General features: G+C 40.2%; 1 long non-coding RNA gene across 2 annotated transcripts in view; it reads left to right on the top strand.

Annotated features, from left to right (window-relative positions):
* The window catches only part of LOC129047526 (uncharacterized), a 28,993-nt gene extending 18,285 nt beyond the window's left edge, over nt 1-10,708 (top strand). Inside the window, exon 5 of one of the 2 annotated variants that reach the window (XR_008509265.2) lies at nt 10,426-10,708. This is a non-coding gene — a long non-coding RNA (uncharacterized LOC129047526). Of the gene's footprint in view, nt 1-7,749; nt 7,921-10,425 lie in introns of those variants that run through there. The other variant, XR_008509266.2, reaches the window with a different exon arrangement.
* The last annotated feature ends 12,663 nt before the right edge of the window (nt 10,709-23,371 follow it).

The following is a 23,371-nucleotide window of genomic DNA, read 5'->3' as shown; positions in this document are numbered from 1 at the left end:
CTTGGCAAATCTGTCACTGAAGCTCTGGTATACCGCATGTCTGCTTATTTATGCTTATGAATAGCAATGCTAAGTTTTATCATTCAGTCACTCACAAGGAGAGCTTAGTAGTTATTTGCATTAATGACAGGAAACATGTTATTTTAGTCAGAATGTGTGGTAAAGACTAGGATGAATTCCTGTCCCATTCTCCTAATCCCTTGCTATAGGTTTCTAAAATCCCATCATTAGAGAGCTATCCCCTTGGGCCAGGCTCCGTGGCTCATGCCTGTACTCCCAGCACTTTGAGAGGCTGAGGTGAGTGGAGCATTTGAGGTCAGGAGTTCAAGACCAGCCTGGCCAACATGGTGAAACCCCGTCTCTATTAAAATACAAAGATTAGCTGGGTGGTAGTGATGCTCACCTGTTGTCCCAGCTATTTGGGAAGCTGAAGCAGGAGAATTGCTTGAGCCTGGGAGATGGAGGTGGCAGTGAGCTGAGATCATGCCATTGCACTCCAGTCTAGGTGACAGAATGAGACCCTGTCTCAAAAAAAAAAAAAACAAAAAAACAAAAAAAGCGCCATCCATTCGTGTTTAAGAATAATTAGCCCCGCTCCTAGCTTCAGCTTTACAAAGCCCTTGGGAGCCATTAATTCATTAGGCATCCCATAATCAACACTCTATGATACTAATCAATTAATCAATCAACTACAAACTGCTATTACTGACCACCAAGCATAAAGTTCAATCCTCATTCCTGCCCACAAAGAGTTTACAGTGTAACTGCAGATAATAAATTACATAGAAAGCTATTGCTATAAAAATTCCTTTATGAGAGTAAAATACATAGGGCAAATATTAAAAGCTAGACTACCTAGAGACATGCTTTATCAGTTCTTCCCTCTCTCATGAATTATCAGTTATTGTTTCTGTCTAGAAATATTTTTCTCATCTAAACAAATAACAAAAACAACCATCTTCCAGGATACTGCAGTCTCCTGAAGCACCACTTTGTTGTGATTTTATAGTATAAAATTTATAGAAAATGTAGTCTATAATTCCCTTCAATCCACTTTTTCTAAAATTCACTCTAGTCAGATGACACAGCCCCCACCACGTTACCAAAATATCCAATGATCTGCACTGCCTTAAACCTAATCAATGATGATGTATTTCGCCTATTTATCAGTAGGCTTTGGATCAATGATCACTCTCCCCTCTTTGAAATATTTTTCTAGCACGGCTTTTTAGGAAATCACACTTTCTTGGTTTTCCTAACTCAGTAACTGTACTTGGTTTTCTTTTTTTTACGTCCTCCTTATCTTGCAGATCTCTAAATACTGAATGCTGAAGGCTTAATCCTATCACTACTTCTGTTCTTTCTGCATCCATTTCTGGAAGATCCCATCCAATTTCATGACTTTCACTGCCATTTTTTGCTAACAACTTCCAAATTTATATGTCCCACTCAGTATGTTCAGAACCAAACTCTAGGTCTTCTTTCCTAAACCTGTCCTGAACCATCCTTTCTCTTGCTCAGGATAAATACCTTAAAGTCCTACTTGACTCCTCTTGTCCTCTCGTATCCCACATCTGCTTTTCAATAAATCTGAATTGAACTACAGATTCAGGACAATCTCTTTCAAAATATTTCTAAGGTATTTTCCGGGATTGGCAAGTTGATTTTAAATTATCTATGAAAATGTGAAAGTTTAAGGGTAGCCAAGATTCTCAAAGAAGAAGAAAAATGTGAGGAGAATTTCTACCACATATTGATCGTGATGGTTTATTTTGTATCAGCTTGGCTTGGCTATGGTGCCCAGATGATTGGTCAAAGAACACTAGTCTCGATATTGTTGTGAAGGTATTTTCTTAGATATTATTAACATTTACATTTGTAGACTCTGAATAAAGCAGATTTCTCTCCATAATGTTTGTAAACCTCATCTAATCAGTTGAAGGCCTTAAGTTAAAAGGACTGAGGACTCCTAAGGAAGAAGAAATTCTGCCTTCAGACTGCCTTCCTACTTGAGACTGCCACATCAGCTCTTCCCAGGATCTTGAATCTCTAGCCTGCCAGCCTGCCCTGGATATTTTAAACTTGCCAGTCCTCACAATTTCTTAAAATCTCTTGATAGATAGATAGATATTTATACGCGCGCACACAAACACACACACACACACACAGTTGCTTCTATTTCTCAGGAAAGCTCTAACTAATACACAAGACTTATTATAAACCTATGATATTTAAGATTGTGTGGTATTAGCACAGATAATTGTAAATAAAGAATATCAAGTAGAACAGATAGTTCAAAAGTAAACTCATACATGTATGGATACTAAATATATGACAGAGATGAAATTATAGAACCATTGGAAAGAAAAGGCTTTTTAGTAAGTATGCTGGAGTAAGTTTAAACTCATATGGCTGAAAATGACATTGAATCCCTATCTCACCCATCCAATCAAAAAATCAATTTTCGATTTAACCAAAATCAATTTAGTCAATGTTCATAACTTACTGCCAAATATAAAAGGCAATCCTATAAAACTTTTAGAAGGAAATATGGAAGACTATCTTTACCATCTTGGTGTAGAAAATTACTTCACAAAAAATTATCAAAAGACTTTTATTGAAGGATAAAAGAATGGTAAAGTTTACTATGTTAAAATTAAGGGTCTCAATCATCATAAACTCCATTTTTAAAAGTGAAGAAATGGTCAGGCACAGTGGTTTACTCATTTACTCATTTACTCCTGTAATTCCAGCACTTTGGGAGGCCAATGCAGAAGGATGGCTTGAGCCTGGGAATTTGAGACCAGACTGGGCAACATAGGGAGACTCTATTTCTACTATAAATAAATAAATAAATAAATAAATAAATAAATAAATAAAATGAAATGAAATAAAAATGAGCTGGGCATGGTGGCACACCTGTAGTCCCAGCTACTCCAGAGCCCGAGGTGGGAGGTTTGCTTGAGCCCAGGAGGTGGAGGCTGCGGAGAGCCATGTTTGCACCATTGCACTGCAGCCTGGGTGACAGAGTAAGACCCTGTCTCAAAAAAAGAAAGAAAAGCAAAAAAGGTTAGGGCACCCATGAGTTAAAGACTTTTGGTGAAAGTGCTACTACCCTGGCTGCAGAACAAGTGCATAACCCAGAGGCAAAGGGCTCTGCGCTGCTGAGCCTGCTCTTGTTTTTTCTGAGCTTCCCGAGTGGGGACCCAGGATCTTTCTCTCCCTGGCTGCTGCTGCCACTGGAGTCACCACCACGGTGGCACTGCCTCTGCAGGGCCACCTTCACCTCTGTTGCTTGCACCAACTCTCTCACCACTGTTTGCTTTGCCACCGCCACTACTGTAAGAGTTGTAGCCCGAAACCAGAATAAAGAAGAGAATTTCTTATTTCCTCCTTCTGACTTTCAATCTTTTTCCGGTGCTTCCCAGAAAGAGCACTTTGAAAATACAGCTTACAGCATCCAAACTTCCCTAAAATACATAGCAGAGTACAGAATAAAGGGAATCAAGCTAAGAGCAAATTAATAAATAATTGGCATACGCTCTTAAAGCAAGTTCTTATCATTCTTTATTCCTCAAATTTCAACTGATTACTTGACCCTGCCTCTGAGCCACTGTTGGTGCAGTTTCTTCCTTTTAGGAGTCCTTAGCCTTCTGCCTGTGAATTCCTACGATCCAGTGTACCCTTCAAGTCCCCGTTCAGATAATGTTTTGGACATAACACGGTCCTCCCAATTTTGAAGATTATCTTTCCTGACCCTGTTCACCCACTACACTTTCAGAGTGAACTCCTGTACATGCTAATTTAATACATAAATCTTCACAAAGAGGACTAAAAAAATAAGGCCTATTCTTTCAATGAGATTGAAGTCCCAGCTGGGCGTGGTGGTTCATACCTGTAATCTTAGCACTGTGGGAGGCCCAGGCAGGTGAATTGCCTCAGCTCAGGGGTTTGAGACCAGCCTGGGCAACATGGTAAAACCCCGTCTCTACTAAAAATACAAAAAATTAGCCGGGCATGGTGGTGCAGCTACTGGGGAGACTCAGGCATGAGAATTGTTTGAAACCAGGAGGTGGAGGTTGCAGTGAGCCGAGATCATGACACTGCACTGCAGCCTGGGCGAAAGAGTGAGAGTTTGTCTGAAAATAAATAAATAAATAAATAAATACATAAATAAATAAATGTAAAAATAAAGTCCCTCTACATGGAGAATTAGAAAACCAAATAAGCAAATACAGTGTGTTAAGTTTTATGTCAGACGTATGAGTTATGATTAGGTTTGGCCATGTGAATGGAAAATAAATCTCAGGATCTCAAAATCACTAAATGAAGGCGAAAAGTCAAGCTGGGACCTGCTTAGGGCAAACCTGCCTCCCATTCTATGCCTAAAAAAGCCACGTACCTGTCTCACAGTTTGCCCACAAGGAGACAGAGGACAGACAGAACTCAAAGGCATCCCTAGGCTCACTGAGATAAATGCATATCTGATTGCTTCCTTTAGAAAAGCTAATCAGAAACTCAAAAGAATGCAACTATTTGTCACTCATTTACCTGTGACCTGGAAGCCCTCTCCTTGATTCGAGTTGTCTTGCCTTTCCAGACAGAACCAATGTACATTTTACCCATACTGATTGACGTCTCATATCTCCCTAAAATGTATAAAACCAAGCTGTGCCCCAACCATGTTGGGCACATGTCATCAGGACCACCTGACACTCTGTCATGGGCCCATCCTTAACCCTGGCAAAATAAACTTCCTAAACTGATTGAGACCTGTCAGATATTAGGGGTTCACAGCTGCATTTAAAAGAAAACCCAACATAACCTATAAAATATATAAATACATTTCTCTCTCATGTAAAAAATTATTGCCAGTAGAATAGTTCTGGTCTGATAGGGCATCTCCACTAAGTTCTCAGGAATCTATAACACAGGCTGTTGAGGTGTTTAGTCCCATAGGAAATGGAAGACACAAGCTAAGAGTCAAAGCATCACAGAGCTATGACAGACTTCAGATTTCTAATCCAACATTCTGTGTTACAGATGATGACATTCCTGTTTTTCTGCTCTGATATCCTCAATACATGGCTTCCATGCTCAAGGTCATCTCATAGACCAAGCTATAGTAGCTCGTGGATACCTAGCCAACACATCTTACAGGATAGGCCATCACAAGGAGGAACACAAAAGGGGAAGTCCTCCTCGCTGAGTCAGGTCCCTTTGGTGGCTCCCATACAGTACTTACACTCACATTTTATTGGCCAAAAATTAGTCACATGGCCACATGTAGTTGCAAAGGATACTGGGAAATATATTACTGTAGTATGTACAAAGTTACCCCAAATAAAATTGAAGTTCTGGTTCTAAAAAGAAGGGAAGAATGGATACCTATTGGCAATAGGCATTCTTGGCCACAAGCACAGTGTTATGGGGTCAAAAACTCACATTTGGGAAGCCAGAGAAGGATTCCAAGAGGAAATGATTTCTGCACTTGTCCTAGTTCACCCTGATTGAGAATTACATGTACACATGTCTGTCTTCCCCACAAGACCGTGAGCCCTGAGAGCAGGCACTCTGTCCTCTTCATATCTATAACCTCTCAGAGGGGAGCTTTTTACAAAACAGAGCCTCAGTTTATTTTTGATGAACTGAGATGAAGGCGATGAAGTTTTTGAAGAGGAAGAGGAGAAGGTGTGTCAGCTTTGTTAAAACGCTTACTGTCTTTTATCTTCAGGGAAAAAAATGCCTCAGGTTTCATATCACAAAGGGAGCTTACAAAAATAACTCTTTGAAGTATTTGTAACCTTGTAACAATTAAAATGTCTTCTTACTAATGGCTGATCCACTTTTTACTCATGTCAATGAGCAAAAGTCCTTCCTCCCACACTGTAACCCTAATCTCCACCCCAGCAGTCCTAACTTAGCCTGGAGCCTTAAAGAAAAGCCAAATTCAAACTCACGTTAAATCATAGGCTTTATGTAGGTAGAAATAGTGACTCAGGTTTGCAGTAACCATGACTTGCCATCCTTTCACAGAACACAGCTCTTGGAATAGGTATGACTATAAAACCAACATTTGGACACAGGTTATTACAATAACTGATTCCCAGATGAATCATATTAACTATTTCCAGATTTATGGGGTTATCTAAAGTTGAAAATGGCAACCACTACTTAAAAGAGTTCAAAACCCAAACTAAGACAAGTCCTGACAACAGGGGGAAATTTAAGAGCAGCTGCTAACAGACCTTCTCTTATTTCATCCCATTTCTTTTAGCTGGTTTGAGATTATGCACAAAAAGAATATCTTTGTGAGATGACTACTGATTTACCCAGAAGTGAAATCCGAGCTCTAACAGCTAGTTAACTTCCTATTTTGTTTCATTTTCTATGACTAAGAAATGATTCTCTATACAGATGTTAATTATAGCAAAGCTGATGGAAACTTGGCTACCATGTTCAGACACTGACCAAGCCTGGATCTGGCTAGAGACCTGGTTCAGTTTGAACCCTAGATTATATCTTGACTCTCTGAAATGCCTCTTCCCACTTTCTAATTCCGAGACAGCTTGATAGAGGTATGCCACAGCTGCTTCAACTCTGACATTTTTGCATTATCAGTTGAGTGTGGAGGAGAGAAAGCAGACTGAAATCCTTCAGATTCTGCTTGGTAGATGTGGAGAGTCAGGCTGGAATGTGGATTTCTGAGGATCCCTAAAACGTGTTCTTAAGTGCTTTTCAACAAACGAGCTTCTTGGAGCTTTTTCTTATCTCTTGGGAATAAGAGATAATTTTTTTCTATTGTATTTCCGGTTTTCAAATGTGATGATTTGTGAGGAAGCTACAAAGCCACAAAGTCCAACTTACTGTTTAGGACAGTGGAACTATCAAACAGGACAAACTGATAAGCTCACAAAGTCAGGTAACCTAAAGATAACTAGGAGTTGCTCATTCATCTCTTCAGCATGAGAAACACTTTAAGCACAACATCCTGAGGGAGGAAAGAGACAAGCTGCCCTTAAGAACAGAAGATGCTCTTTTCTTTAGGTAGGTCTCCAAAAATAACCAGCCCAGAACCTAAAATCCATAACACCTAGGCTGTTGAGGTGTTTAGTCCTGTAGGAAACAGAAGATAGAAGCTAAAGAGTCAAACCATCACAGACCTGTGATGGATTTTAGATTTCTAATCCAACATCCTTGTGTTACAGATGATGAAATCAAGACACAGAGAAATGTTTAAAATCTAGTCCCAATACAAATCACTAATGGAGAAGAATAGAGATCCAACACCAATTTCAGTATCTCAGGAAACCCAGCTACTTATTGCTACTTTTAGCATAAACAAGCCTGCATGTCAACTGACACATAATTTATCTGCTTTTGACTGGAATCACATCAGCTCAGCATGGTCCATTGGTTTCTCATGGTAAGATGAAATAAGAATCAGATGACTATAAGATGGTCTAATGGAAAAAAAAAATGAGTTTAATCTTGGCTCTATTAACCCTTAGCAAATTGGGCAAGCCACATAAAATCTCTGAGCCACAGCTTTTTCACCTACAAAACAGAAGATGATTCTCACCTGAATTGAAAGGATTCCAGATGAGGTATGAAAAGAAGTCAACACAGCGTTTTGCCTTGTTTGTGCTCAACAAATAGTAATTATTGTTGTTGTTGTTGTTAAGTACCAGAAAGACAAATTGCCAAACTGAAGTTGAGAGGGTAACTCGCTGAATCCTTTCTCTACAGATTGCCAACTTTACAGAGAAACTGTTTTTTCCGTTTTTGAAGAAATCCTAACTTGTCTACCTGGGAGCTCTTATTCAAGCCTTCACTTAAGCTCTTGAATCCTCCAGCGAAGTGCTGCTCAAAACTTCTTGTCCCGAATTACAGTGTGTTCTTGGTTACACTTGCATCCCACATATATTTATTGTGTTCTAAATGTTTCTGGGGTTGCCATGGTTTCAAATACTTATTTCTAATCTGCAGCAGAAAGTTTGAACTAAGGTTACTAGTTAAAGGGAGGGAAGAGACATGATCATGACAGATTTTACTGTTTTATATATGGTCACAAGTTACCAATCAAACCTTATATTTTTCTTATTTATAAAATGGAACCATTATACACCCACCTCATGTTCCTCATATTTATAAAATAGGACCATTATATAACCACTTCATAAGTTTGTCATGAGAATTACAAAAACTAATACATGTTATAACATGTAGCTTTCAGTGTATCAGGTATTTAATACATATGATTATTCTTTCTTCTCCAGGATGTCCTATCATAAACACTACATTACCATTAGTCTGATTAGCTCATCCTATCATAGACACACAGATATTTCTACCTCTCTTTTCTCTGCTCTCTTCCCAGGCAGGTTTCTCCCCCTCTCCTTTTTAACTAGTTAATCAGTTGTGATTTACTGGCTTTATTTCTCTTTATTATACCACCTGAACTAAACTGCTAAATCACTGGGTACACAAGAAAAGATCCCAGAGAGGACAGACTGTCAGTCTTAGTCATTTACATAATTCCACTGTTGAGCAAAAAGCCAGACATGTAATAGACACTCAGTACGTATCAAGAGTTAGGCATGTGACTTTAGAATCTGAAATCTTCTTGCTACCTGTGGACCTCAGACAGGTTACTTAACCTTTTTCATCTTGATTTCTTTATCTGGAAAATAGAGTTAACGGTGGAACTTTCCTCTCTGCTGTGTTGAGGACTGTGAAGTGAAATTTATGGGAGGTCATTGTTTTGGGCTGAGCCCCAACAGAACGGACAAAATCAAAATGGAGCCACTCACGCTAAGATTCCACATCATCAAACCAAAACCACATTGTTTATCTGATCTTCTGAGAAATCAGGAGACAGATCATAGCCAAATTCCCACACAGGCCAGTTTTAGCCAGCATGAATGAGGAGATCCCCTCTGCTTTAACACTAATAAGAAAAATAACCAGAAATAACCTGATGTCAGCCAATCTGCTTTTTGTATTATGCATTTCCTTACTCCTGCTCAAGCTATCTGATAAAAACCAACCATTCTGCCATGTCCGTAGGAGTTCCTTATCTAAATCTTTAGAAGAAATGCTGCCCAGTGCATAAATAGCTAACAAAAGCCAATTAGATCTTTAAATTCAATTTGTTGAAATTTTGTGTGTGTAGTTTTTTTGTTTGTTTGTTTTGTTTTGTTTTGGCTTGCTTGCTTTCTTTTTTTTTTTTTGAGACGGGGTCTTGCTCTGTCACCCAGGCTGGAGTGTAGTGGCATGATCACTGCTCACTGCAGCCACTAGCTCCCAGGCTCAACTAATCCTCCAACCTCAGCCTCAAAGTTACCTGGGGCTACAGGCACATGCCACCATGCCTGGCTAATTTTTAAATTTTTTTGAAGAGATAGGTCTCGTTGTGTTGCCCAGGCTGGTCTCAAACTCCTGGGCTCAAGTGATCCTCCCACTTCGGCCTCCCAAAGTGCTGGGATTAAAGGCATGAGCCACCATGCCCAGCCAAAATTTTGTTTTTTAATAAGATAGAATGTAAAATGCTTAGCAGGTTGCATATGTAAAAATTTTATGTATTTATAGTCATTATAACTAAATAACTCTTAAAGTATCACATATAATTGGCAGAAAATGCACAGGTAATTTGATATTATTTACCCTCTAGATCAAGGATTAGATGAGCTAGCTCAAGGCTTTTACAAAGAGGTTTAGATGGACAGCTCCCTCCTCTGACCCTTCACAAAAGGGCACCCCAGCCAAACCACACTTTCCTGTTATAATAATGTGTTTGCACAGGCACTTTATTTCATTTTGAATGCCACTTCCTTTTCAATTTTTAGAAATCCTATCCTCCTTTCAAGATTCAAACTGAATACACAGATCATCATCATGTCTTCCTGCATTCTCCAGCACCTGCCTCCCACAGTCCCCTTCTCTCCCTTCAAAATACGTCTCCCCAACTTCCACTATTCCGTGACAACCTGCTCACACCTCCCTGGCAGCACTGAATATAACTACTTGGCTGGCTTCTATGGCTTATCTCTATTAGATTATAGAGACTTCCTGTTAACCAAGTCATCTTCATTGTTTATCTCCCAGAGTAGAGAACACAGCAGGCCTCTGTTCCGTTCCATTGGATACACTGGATTGATTTAGTTGGAATTGACAGCAGCTTGTGAAATCATTTGCCTTTGCTGTGTCTCACTGCCTTGTTAATTTGACAATTTAGTCTCATTACATCTTACTGGAAGTGTATTGTCAGTTTCGTTTCTAGAAATTTGTAATTAAAACAATAAATAGGATTGAATGGGGTGGGGCTGACTTAAGAGTGATTATAAAGGGATTTTAAAGCAGTATTGTAGAGACAGGCAAATCAGTACTAAGACTCCACCTCACCTTATTCTCGGTTTTGTAAAGTCTCTATTCTTTTTTAGGAGTGAGCTGATGAACTGAACACAAGTTTTGGTGTAATCAACAAGCTGCCTGGGATATGCATGAACTCCCCCAATTTTATGGATGCCTTTAAATCTGAAAGCATCTTCTGGGAGAGCTTAGCCTTTTCCATAAGTTTGGATTTGAAAGCAAGCAGAATGGAAATAAGTCTGTGTTGTTCACATGTGCTTTAGTTTTTGTGCACTTAAAAGTTTTTAAAGAACTTTTTTTAAAAAAACCTTCTAATATAACTATTTTGTAAAAGTAATAATTAAAAGAAAATGTTTAATGATTTTAAAAAATCTTAGAGAAAAGAGCCTCCCATTACATTTCTTTCTTTTTTTTTTTTTTTTTCTGAGACGGACTCTCACTCTGTCACCCAGGCTGGAGTGCAGTGGCGCAATCTTGGCTCCCTGCAACCTCTGTCTCCTGGGTTCACGCGATTCCCCTGCCTCAGTCTCCCAAGTAGCTGGGATTACAGGCACCCACCACCACGCCCAGCTAATTTTTGTATTTGTAGTAGAGATAGGGTTTCACCATGTTGGCTAGGTGCGTGGTCTTAAACTTCTGACCTGGTGATCCACCCACCTCGGCCCCCTCAAAGTGCTGGGATTATAGGCGTGAACCACCACGCCCGGCCCTCCCATTACATTTCTAAAAAATATTTGCACAATTAAAATATCTCCATGTGGGCTGGGTGAAGTGGCTCACGCCTGTAATCCCAGCACTTTGGGAGGCCAAGGCGGGCAGTTCAAGACCAGCCTGGCCAACATGGTGAAACCCCGTCTCTAGGAAAAATACAAAAATTAGCAGGGTGTGGTGATGTGCAGGTGTAATCCCATCTACTCAGGAGACTGAGGCACGGATCCCTTGAACTCAGGAGGCAGAGGTTGCAGTGAGCTGATATCGCACCACTGCACTCCAGCCCAGGTGACAGAGCAAGATTCTGTCTCAAAACAAAACAAAACAAAACAAAACTCCATGCACATTGGTATTATATTTTAATTTTTTTAAAAAGCATATGGACCTCTTTCTGATTTTTAATGTCTTGAAAGTAAACACTCTTATTCTTTCCATATAAAGTAGTATTTTGAAATATCTCAATTGACATACATGTTACAATGAGAAAATTATGAGCCATATTAACATTGTGTGAATAATTGTAAATGAACGCATCACATTTTGAAAATGCCCCTTGAAGACTAGTGTATTTGTTCTTACACTTCTAATAAAGACATACCTAATGAGAGGTGACAGCATGCTGGCGGCCCTCACAGCCCTCGCTGGCTCTTGGTGCCTCCTCGGCCTTGGCGCCCACTCTGGCCGCGCTTGAGGAGCCCTTCAGCCCGCCGCTGCACTATGGGAACCCCTTTCTGGGCTGGCCAAGGCCGGAGCTGGCTCCCTCAGCTTGCGGGGAGGTGTGGAAGGAGAGGCGCGGGCGGGAACCGGGGCTGCGCGGGGCGCTTGCGGGCCAGCGCGAGTTCCGGGTGGGCGTGGGCTCGGAGGGCCCGGCACTCAGAGCGGCCCGCCCACAAGCCCCGGGCAGTGAGGGGCTTAGCACCTGGGTCAGCAGCTGCTCTGCTCGATTTCTCCACGGGCCTTAGGTGCCTCTCCGCAGGGCAGGGCTTGAGACCTGCAGCCCGCCATGCCTGAGCCTCCCCCGCACCCCGCCCCCGCCGTGGGCTCCTGTGCAACCTGAGCCTCCCGGACAGGCGCCGCTCCCTGCTCCACGGCTTCCAGTCCCATCAACCGCCCAAGAGCTGAGGAGTGCGGGCGCCCCGCGCGGGACGGGCAGGCAACTCCACCTGTGGCCCCGGTGCAGATCCGTTGGGTGAAGGCAGCTGGGCTCCTGAGTGTAGTGGGGACTTGGAGAACCTTTATGTCTAACTAAGGGATTGTAAATACACCAATCAGCACTCTGTAGCTAGCTCAAGGTTTGTAAACACACTAATCAGCACCCTGTGTCTAGCTCAGGGTTTGTGAATGCACCAATCGGCACTCTGTATCTAGTCTGGTGGGGACTTGGAGACCCTTTATGTTTAGCTGAGGGATTGTAAATACACCAATCAGCATTCTGTATCTAGCTCAACATTTGTAAACACACCAATCAGCACCCTGTGTCTAGCAGGGTTTGTGAATGCCCCAGTCGGCACTCTGCATCTAGTTAATCTGGAGGGGACTTGGAGAATCTTTATGTCTAGCTAAGGGATTGTGAGTGCACCAATCGGCACTCTGTATTTAGCTCAAGGTTTGTAAATGCAGCAATCAGCACTCTGTGTCTAGCTCAGGGTTTGTAAATACACCAATCGACACTCTGTATTTAGCTAATCTAGTGGGGACATGGACAACTTTTGTGTCTAGCTCAGGGATTGTAAACACACCAATCAGCACCCTGTCAAAACGGACCAATCAGCTCTCTGTAAAACAGACCAATCGGCTCTCTGTAAAATGGACCAATCAGCAGGATGTGGGTGGGGCCAGATAAGAGAATAAAAGCTGGCTGCCAGAGCCAGCAGTGGCACCCCGCTCCAGTTCTTTTTTACTGTGCGCAAGGTTCGTTCTTTTGCTGTTTGCAATAAATCCTGCTGCTGCTCACCCTTTGGGTCCACACTGCCTTTATAAGCTGTAACACTCACCGTGAAGGTCTGCAGCTTCACTCCTGAAGCCAGCGAGACCACAAACCCACCGGGAGGAACAAACAAGTCCAGATGCGCCACCTTAAGAGCTGTAACACTCACTGTGAAGGTCTGCAACCTCACTTCTGAGCCAGTGAGACCACAAACCCACCAGAAGGAAGAAACTCCAAACACATCCGAACATCAGAAGGAACAGACTCCGGAAACGTCACCTTTGAGAACTATAACACTCACTGTCAGGGTCCCCGGTTTCATTCTTGAAGTCAGTAAGACCAAGAACCCACCAATTCCAGACACACTAAGACTAGGTAATTTATAAAGTGAAGAGGGTTAATTGATTCATACTTCCACATGAGTGGGGAGACCTCACAATCATGGTAGAAGGCAAATGATAAGCAAAGTCATGTCTTACAGGGTGGCAGGCAAGAGAGCTTGTACAGGGAACTTCCATTTATAAAAGCCTCAGATATTGTGAGACTTACTACCAGGAGAGCAGTATGGGAGAAACCACCCCCATGATTCAGTTATCACCACCTGGCCCCATCTTTGCCATGTGGTGATTATTACAATTCAAGGTGAGATTTGGGTGGGGACACAGCCAAACCATATCAACTAATGCACTGCATGAGTCTGTGCCTCCTTTGAGGTCTAAAAATTAAGCAACTTTCTCAGGGTTATACAACTGAACATAGAATTTCTCAGTCTCTCTATGCTTCCCAATTATCTAGGATACTATTGGTACCGCTCTCATAAAGTGGACATGAGAATTAAAATAGAAAATGAGGCCTGGTGCAGTGGCTCACACCTGTAATCCCAGCACTTTGGGAGGCCAAGGAGGGCAGATCACGAGGTCAGGAGATTGAGACCATCCTGGCCAACAGGATGAAACCCTGACTCTACTAAAATATAGAAAATTAGCCAGGTGTGGTGGTGCACGCCTATAGTCCCAGCAGGGGAATCGCTTGAACCCAGGAAGCAGAGGTTGCAGTGAGACGAGATTACACCACTGCACTCCAGCCTGGTGACAGAGCAAGGCTCTGTCTCAAAAAGAAAAAGAAAATGCACATAAAAGGTTAGCACAGTGCCTGACTCCTACGAATACTCAATAAACATTTCTTTTTATTGCTAAAAAATATGTTAAGTTTCCAATCTTTTCTTGATGTAAACATAAAAAATGGATGCCGACCTTTCTCCTTTATTTAGAAGAAACAAAAAAGCTGAAAGAATTAAAAATATCTTCTAACTGTTGATGGCAGGAAGTTGGGCACTCAAAGCAAATAAAAATTGTTGTTTCTGAAACTGCAGTTAACCAAAACATTCTATTAATTTTGACACTTAAAAGGCTAAGGATTCTAATTCCCAAATGGAGTCTGGAGTCTTACATTGATCACATAAAGTTCCAGCTTGGCGCTCAGGTGGGCTAAAGGTTATGAACCAGGAGGGTAGACAGTGGCTTTGAGATGGCTATCCTGGATCTGCCACTTGAACAACCAGTGTTCACTGTCTCAATCGGCCTGCTTCTTTGTCTTCAAAGCCCACTTCTATTTATTTTTCAAGAGTTCAAAAGTTACTTCCTCTCTGTTTTCTATTTGCCCCACACACTTTCAGAAGGATGAATGACCGTCTCAGTGTCTCCACTGCACTCTCTTAATATTTCTGTATTATCTACTCTAAACCTACTCTCTACCTCTATCTACTATATACTTCTCCATACCTCCTGCACTCTAGACCTTCATCTACTATGTATCAACTATATCTATTCTATACCTACTTCCATCTACAATATGCCTCTATTAGTATAGAGATTAATGTGCTCTTTATTTATTTATTTTTTATTTGTTTGAAACAGAGTCTCACTCTGTCACCCAGACTGGAGTGCAGTGGTGCGATCTCAACTCACTGCAACCACCGCCTCCAGGGTTCAAGCAATTCTCATGCCTCGCCTCCTGAGTAGCTGGGATTACAGGTGTTTGCCACCATGCCTGGCTAATTTTTGTATTTTTAGTAGAGTCGGGGTTTCACCATGTTGGCCAGGCTGGTTTTGAACTCCTGATCTCAAGTGATCCGCCCTCCTCGGCCTCCCAAGGTGCTGGGATTACAGGCGTGAGACACCACACCTGGCCTCATTATTTATTTTCTAAACATGGAAGTAGGACTATTGTATCTGACCATGTTAATATGTATATCCTTATTAGATGATGTTTTGGAGATTCAACAATGATTGTCTTTCCAGAAGCTGGAGGACCTCGGATTTAGGTTGTTCATTAATTGTGTCACCATGAGGAGGTTGCTTAATATTAGACCTTAGTTTCATTCATCCAAAATGTTAATTTGGACTATATATGCCCTGTGATCCCTTTCAGTTCCAGAACACTATGAGTTTGTAGCATTAAGTAAATTAAAATCTGCACTTTTGTTACCTCTTTATTTCAAGAGTTAGAAGACCAGGGCTCAGAGAATTTCAGCAATGTTAACGGGACTTAGCAAATATAGCCTGGCATTTTAGAGATGGGCTCTGGAATCAGAATGCCTAGGTTGGAGTTGCTCTATGATTTTAGGCAAGTTGCTTAAACTTTCTGTGCCTCTGTTCCATTATGTATAAAATGGGAATAATAATGCATATCTATGGCATATAATCTTGATATAAAGATTAAACTAATTAACACGTGCAAAGTGTTGATTCATTCACAAGTATCAAATGTTAGCTTCATCTTACCCTGATATCTCACACCAGTTTACAAGACAGCGGGTTCTGGAACTTAGTCTCCTTGCCACAAAGATAGTGCTTTTGAAACTATACCACATGCTCTCTAATATGGTGGTTTAATTAATTATCAACATATACATATATACAGTGAGATTGAGCCTGCTATGTATGCAGCACAGTGCTAAGCACTTTACTCTTTAACTCTCACAATGATTTTAATGTGAATATTACAGGTCCGTGATACCTTAGGTGCAATTTCAAAATCAAAGAAGCTCCAAACACTGAAAGCATTTCAAACTTCATTGGATGACTTGAACTCCCCTAGAGGCAAAATCTGCCTTGATTGACATAAAGCTATTTGTAGACATACTTTATTCCATTTAGTGTGATATTTATCTGATTCACTACAGAAATATTAATAATATCTTTGGTTGTCTTTCTTTAGAAATAAGAGCCTTGCTCCGTTGCCCAGGCTGGAGTGCAGTGGCACAATCATAACTGCTGGCTCGAACTCCTCGCCTCAAGCGATCCTCCTGCCTCAACTTCCCGAGTAGCTGGGACTACAGCGGCAGGCCACCATGCCCTACTAATTTCTTTTTTTAATTTTCTTAGAGAGAGGGTCTTGCCGTGTTGCCCAGGCTGGTCTTGAACTCCTGGTCTCAAGCCATCCTCCTACCTCCCCAGCTTCTGGAGTAGCTGGGATTACAGATGAAAGCAATATCCTTTATAATGCAGTACTGTCCCAAATCACCTGAGAAGGTTAATATGCGTTATTACATTGTTAGATAATTATATGATTTGGATCCGTGTCCCCACCCAAATTTCATGTTCAATTGTAATCCCCAATGTTGGAGGTAGGGCCTGGTGGGAGGTGATTGGATCATAGAGACAGTTTCACATGAATGGCTTAGCACCACCCTTTTGGTGCTGTTCACGCGATAATGAGTGAGTTCTCATAAGATCTGGTTTTTGAAAAATGTGTAGCACTTCCCCACCTCCCTCTCTTGCTTCTGTTCCAGCCGTGTGAAATGGCTGCTCTCACTTTACCTTCCACCATGATTGTAAGTTTCCTGAGGTCTCTTCAGAAGCCGAGCAAATGCCAGCATTATGCTTCCTGTATACCTGCTGTCATGAGCCAATTAAACCTCTTTCTTTATAAATTACCCAGTCTCAGGTATTTCTTTTCAGCAATGTAAGAATGGACTGATACAGATGATATACAGTGTTTGCACCTCATTGACTTTCTATCGTTCAAAACTTCTACATTCTCTCTTTTCAGGATGAGGGAAATGTTTAATAACTGGGTTGTGGTGATAGCTATATACCTCTGTAAATTTACTAAAGATCAACTTAAAAACAGATACATTTTATGGTATGTAAACTATACCTTAATAATGATATCTTCATAAGACCATTAAATTGGAAAACATATGTAATTATTAAGAATAATAAGGTTGATCAGGTACACTTGTAATCTTTCAAGTTTAATATCACCACTGGCTGTGATGTTTAGTGTTTTTAGCCTGAAGTAGGGCTTAGCTGATACAAATACTTTAGTGCCATCCATCCAGGGTTTGAATTTGTAATGACATGAATGGGACTACTGTTACAATTTTCACAAAAGAGAAAAGAAAAGACAAATATTCTAAACAGAATAGTAAAAGGAACGTGAAAAATTAATGAAATTGAAGAAACAAAATAAATCCAAATACCATCTCTTTCCTACTTTTCCCTGAGTTATCTCACTCCATCAGAATTCATTTCCTCCCTCTGAGCTTCCACAGAATTGTATGTCTCTATAATGAAATTGAATAACTCATTCCAGTCATCTGCATCTATTATACAGAATAGGGGCTTATCCTATACAGCAAAGACAATTTGTACTCATTTTTACATTATTCATGGTGCCTAAAAAATGCATAAGTAGGAGTTTAATAAACATCTAAATTATATTGAACCATTGTCTCAATAGAAGTTTGTACATAAAAATGTTTTTCTTCTAAATTCCAAAACACGTCTGGGTTCCAATAGTTTTAATTAAGGCATGATAGATCATTATTATCACATCATTTTATAAAAGCAGAAACTAAAAGCTGGAAATTTTAAGTTATTTGTTTAAAATGACACAGCAGTGACTGAGTGTGGTGGCTCATGCCTATAATCCCAGCACGTTGGGAGGTCAAGGTGGGAGATTGCCTGAGCTCAGGAGTTCGAGACCAGCCTGGGCAACATGGCAAAAAAACAAAAATACAAAAATTAGCTGGGTGCAGTGGTGTGCGCCTGTAGTCCCAGCTACTCAGGAGGCTGAGGTGAGAGGATTACTTGAGTCCAGGAGGCAGAGGTTGCAGTAAGCCACGATTGTACCACTGCACTCCAGCCTGGGTGAGAGTGAGACCCTGTCTCCAAAAGAAAAGAAAAAATAATAAAATGACGTGGCTATCAAACAGTGGAGCTGGTATTTCAATCTTTGTCTAGCTCACTTAGAACTCAAATCTTTATCTGCTTCTCTTGAAGATATTTGCAACTGTGAGTCCAATATTAACAAATAAGTCATCTTGATTTAAAAAAAATTCTCTGTAATAAATTAGTCAGTGTTACAGACATGTAAAATTTTCTAATAGAGTTGGAAAAATTTTTAAGTTTGGGGAGTCAGAACATTATTTGATTTACTTTCTTCCCTTCAGAACCTACCTGTTTTAAAGGAATACTCAAAACTATTGAATTTTTATTATTTTTCTTTAACTATTCTCTTTAAACAGTAAGAATTGTGTTATTAATATGTGAGCTAAACAAAACAGTCAGAAATAGATAAGCTAGTAGAGAAAACACACACAAAAGAAAATAAAAATGTTTATCATCAATTCCGTTTTTCTCTTTTTATAAAGCACTTTAACAAATTATCTCCTAAAGTCTATCTTAGCATGATGAGTTGGGTCCCTTGCCACAATGAGAGGCCACAAGATGAACCATCAGATTTAAAAGGCAATAAATATACTACAGTCCAGTTTCCTGGGAAAGATAAAATGTTTTGAATTTGACTTCCTCTCTATCCCTAACGTTACTTCGGAAAGAAAATACTGATGAATTCCTCATTGGTCTTTTTCCTTTGTATGTTTTGTTAGTTGTTTTTTTTTCTCAAAAAGAAAAAAAAAACTGGCTGTGAAAAGTTGTTGTTCATTAATGAAACTCAAAAAATTGTCAAATCCCTTTGAAGTTTAAGACAGCATCTGTTCCAGTGTCCAAAGAGAGTAGAAAATTAACATCTCCATCACATGGGTTTGAATGTCAAGTTACTGCCACCCAGAAGTTGCAGGTGCAAGGATATAGTTTTGTTTTATAAAGCATATTTGTGTGTGTGTGTGTCTGTGTATCTGTGTGTGTGCGTGTGTACAAAATAAGGACCACATCTCAAAAAAATTTATGTTTTTAAGTAACTTGCAAACATATTGATATTTATTAAGCTAAAATTGTCTTCAGATGGATTTTTCTCAGTTATCTGTCAAAAGCCATTTAGAGTTCAGTCAATAATGATCTGGGTCCTATCACAGAAAATGAAAACTTTCTAGTGGACAACTTCACTTTACCAGTTCAGCTAATTGAAAGAAATATATTTAATAGTGGGAAGTCAGATTTAAGCAGCATATAGAAGATGCTTACATCTCTTCTCTTTCTCAGTCAGGTTTTTAAAAGTTCCATTCAAGTATTATAAAAATAATGATAAATATCATATTTTAATTTTTTTTTTTTTTGAGACAGAGTCTCACTCTGTCGCCCAGGCCCAGGATGGAGTGTAATGGCACTATCTCAGCTCACTGCAACCTCCACCTCCTAGGTTCAAGTGATTCTTGTGCCTTAGCCTTCAGAGTAGCTGGGATTGCAGGCATGTGCCACCACACCTGGCTAATTTTATATACAGATGGGGTTTTTAATTGAGATGGGGTTTTAATAGAGATGGGGTTTCTCCATGTTGGCCAGGCTGGTCTTGAACTCCTGGCTTCAGGATATCTACCTGTCTTGGCCTCCAAAGTGCTGGGATTACAGGACTGAGCCACTGTGCCTGGCACCATATTTTAATTTTAACTTTATATATATATTTGATATATATATGCATTAATTTCTCAGTATTTTTATATAGAGCTTTTTTTGTTTGTTTTTTAAGGTATAAAGTTAGGTCATTTATTTGAGATCTTTCTTCTTTTGTAATGTAGACATTTATTACTATGAACTTCTCTAGTAGTACTCCTTCTCCTGTATCCCATAAGTTTTGGTAAGTTGTAATTTCTTTTCATGGGTCTCAAGATATTTTCTAATTTTCTTTTTGATTTCTTATTTGACCCAATGATTATTGAAGACTGTGTTGCTTAATTTATACATATTTGTAAATTTTCCAGGTTTTTTTTTTTTTTTTTTTTTTTTGAGATGGAGTCTCACTCTGTCACCCAGGCTGGAGTACAGTGGTGCGATCTCCGCTCACTGCAAGCTCCACCTCCTGGATTCACGCCATTCTCCTGCCTCAGCCTCCCAAGTAGCTAGGACTACAGGCGCCCGCCACCACGCCGGTCTAATTTTTTGTATTTTTAGTGGAGATGAGGTTTCACCGTGTTAGCCAGGATGGTCTTGATCTCCTGACCTCATGATCCGCCCACCTTGGCCTCTCAAAGTGCTGGGATTACAGGCGTGAGCCACCGCGCCTGGCCCAGTTTTCTTTCTTCTATTAATTTCCAGTTTCATTCCATTGTATTCATAAAAGATATTTGATATGACTTTAGTCTTTTCAAATGTATAAAGACTTGTTTTATGACCTAACATGTAGTATATCTTGGCAAAAGATCTGTGGGCACACGAGAAGAATGTGTATTCTGCTGCTGTTGGGTGTAATGTTCTGTACATGTCATTTAGGTCCATTTAATCTATAGTGTTATTTAAGACCTCTATTTCTTTATTAAAAGCCCAGGGCTGGATAGCTCCAGTGGTGAATTATTCCAAATATTTAAAGATAAATTAATGCCAATTCTTCTCAAACTCTTCTAATAAATTGAGGAGAAGGGAACACCTTCAAGCTCATTTTGTGAGGTGTTACTCTGATACCAAACATAAAGGAATCACAAGAAAAAGAAGGAACAACAACTATAGACAAATATCCCTGATGAATATAGATGCTAAAATCTGCAACAAAACATAGCAAACCAGCCAGGCATGTAATCCCCACACTTTGGGAGGCCGAGGCAGGTGGAACACCTGAAGTCAGGAGTTCAAGGCCAGCCTGGCTTACATGGTGAAACCTTGTCTCTACTAAAATACAAAAATTAGCCGGGCGTGCTGGTGTGCACCTGTAATCCCAGCTACTCGGGAGGCTGAGGCAGGAGAATCACTTGAACCTGGGAGGCAGAGGCTTCAGTGAGCCGAAATCGTGCCACTGCACTCTAGCCTGGGTGACAGAGCAAGACTCTGTCTCAAAAAACCAAAAACAGAAACAAAAAAAAAACAGCAAACCAAATCCTAAAATAAATTTAAAATATTATATACCATGATAAAGTAGGATTTATCCCTGAGATTCAAGGATAGCCCAACATACAAAAATCAATTAATGTGATATACCACATTAACAGAATACAGAAAATAAAAGATGTGAGATAAATCACATCATCTCAATAGATTCAGAACAAATGTTTGACAAAATTCAACAACCTTTCACAATAAACGTCTCAACAAAGTTGAACCAGAAGGAAATTACTTCAACTTAATAAAGGACACTGATGAAAAGCCCAAGCTATCACCGTACTCACAGATGAAAAACTGAAAGCTTTTCTTCTAAGATCATAAAAGATCAGGAACAAGCCAAGGATGACTGCTCTTACTACTCCTATTTAAAATAGCACTACAAGTCCTAGCCAGAGCAATTAGGCAACAAAGAAACAAATGGGAGCTAAATGATGAGAATTTATGGACACAAAGAGGGCAACAACAGATATGGGGCCCACCTGAGGGTAGAGGGTGGGAGGGGGGAGGAAATCAGAAAAAAATAATATAACTATGGGGTACCAGGCTTAGTATCTGGGTAACAAAATAATCTGTATAACAAACACCTGTGACATGAGTTTACCCATATAACAAACCTGCACATGCACCCCTGAACCTAAAATCCTATATAACAAACCTGCACATGCACCCCTGAACCTAAAATCCTATATAACAAACCTGCACATGCACCCCTGAACCTAAAATCCTATGTAACAAACCTGCACATGCACCCCTGAACCTAAAATCCTATGTAACAAACCTGCACATGCACCCCTGAACCTAAAATCCTATGTAACAAACCTGCACATGCACCCCTGAACCTAAAATCCTATGTAACAAACCTGCACATGCACCCCTGAACCTAAAATCCTATGTAACAAACCTGCACATGCACCCCTGAACCTAAAATCCTATGTAACAAACCTGCACATGCACCCCTGAACCTAAAATCCTATGTAACAAACCTGCACATGCACCCCTGAACCTAAAATCCTATGTAACAAACCTGCACATGCACCCCTGAACCTAAAATCCTATATAACAAACGTGCACATGCACTCCTGAATCTAAAATCCTATATAACAAACCTGCACATGTACCCTTGAATCTAAAAGTTAAAAAAAAATACAAATCATAAAGGAAGAAGTAAAATTGTTCCTGTTTGCAGATTATATGGTCTTATATATATAAACTAAAAACTCCATTTAAAAAAACTGTTAAAACTAATAAGTCAATTTAATATAGTTGCAGGATATAAAATCAACAGCAAAAAATCAGTTGTCCTATATACTACCAATGCATTATGTGAAAAGAATATTGTGGGGGCAGGTGCGGTGGCTCACGCCTGTAATCCCAGCACTTTGGGAGGCCGAGGTAGGTGGATCACGAGGTCAGGAGTTCAAGACCAGCCTGGCCAAGATGGTGAAACTCTGTCTCTATTAAAAATCCAAAAAAAAAAAAAAAAAAAAAATAGCCGGGTGCAGAGGCAGGTGCCTGTAATCCCAGCTACTCAGGAGGCTGAGGCAGAAGAATTGCTTGAACCCAGACGGCAGAGGTTGCAGTGAGCCAAGACTGCGCCACTGCACTCCAGCCTGGGCGATAGAGTGAGACTCCATCTCAAAAATAAATAAATAAATAAATAAATAAATAAAAAGACAGAAAGAAAAAGAAAAAGAAATAAGGGAAATAATCCTATTTCAAATAGTACCAAAAAATAAAATAGCCAAGTATAGTGGCTCATGCTTATAATCCCAGGACTTTGGGAGGCTGAGGCAGGAAGATCACCTGAACCCAGGGGTTTGAGATCAGTCTGGTGACATAGCAAGATCTCATCTCTACTTTAAAAAATTGTTTTAAATTAGCTGGGAATTGTGGTGTGCCCCTGTGGTTCCAGCTGCTCGGGAGCCTGAGGCAGGAGGGTTGCTTGAGCCCAGAAGGTCAAGGCTACGGTGTTCATGCCACACTGTATTCCAGCCTGGGCAACAGAGCGAGATGCTATCTCAAAAAGAAAAAAAAAAAAAAAGAGTAAAATATTTAGGAATAAACTTAACTAAAGAGGTGAAAAATC

The sequence above is a fragment of the Pongo abelii genome, chromosome 7, assembly GCF_028885655.2.
Source record: "Pongo abelii isolate AG06213 chromosome 7, NHGRI_mPonAbe1-v2.0_pri, whole genome shotgun sequence".
Lineage (NCBI taxonomy): Eukaryota > Metazoa > Chordata > Mammalia > Primates > Hominidae > Pongo > Pongo abelii.
Note: the sequence above shows the minus strand (reverse complement) of the source record. Positions and strands in the feature narration are given on the sequence as shown.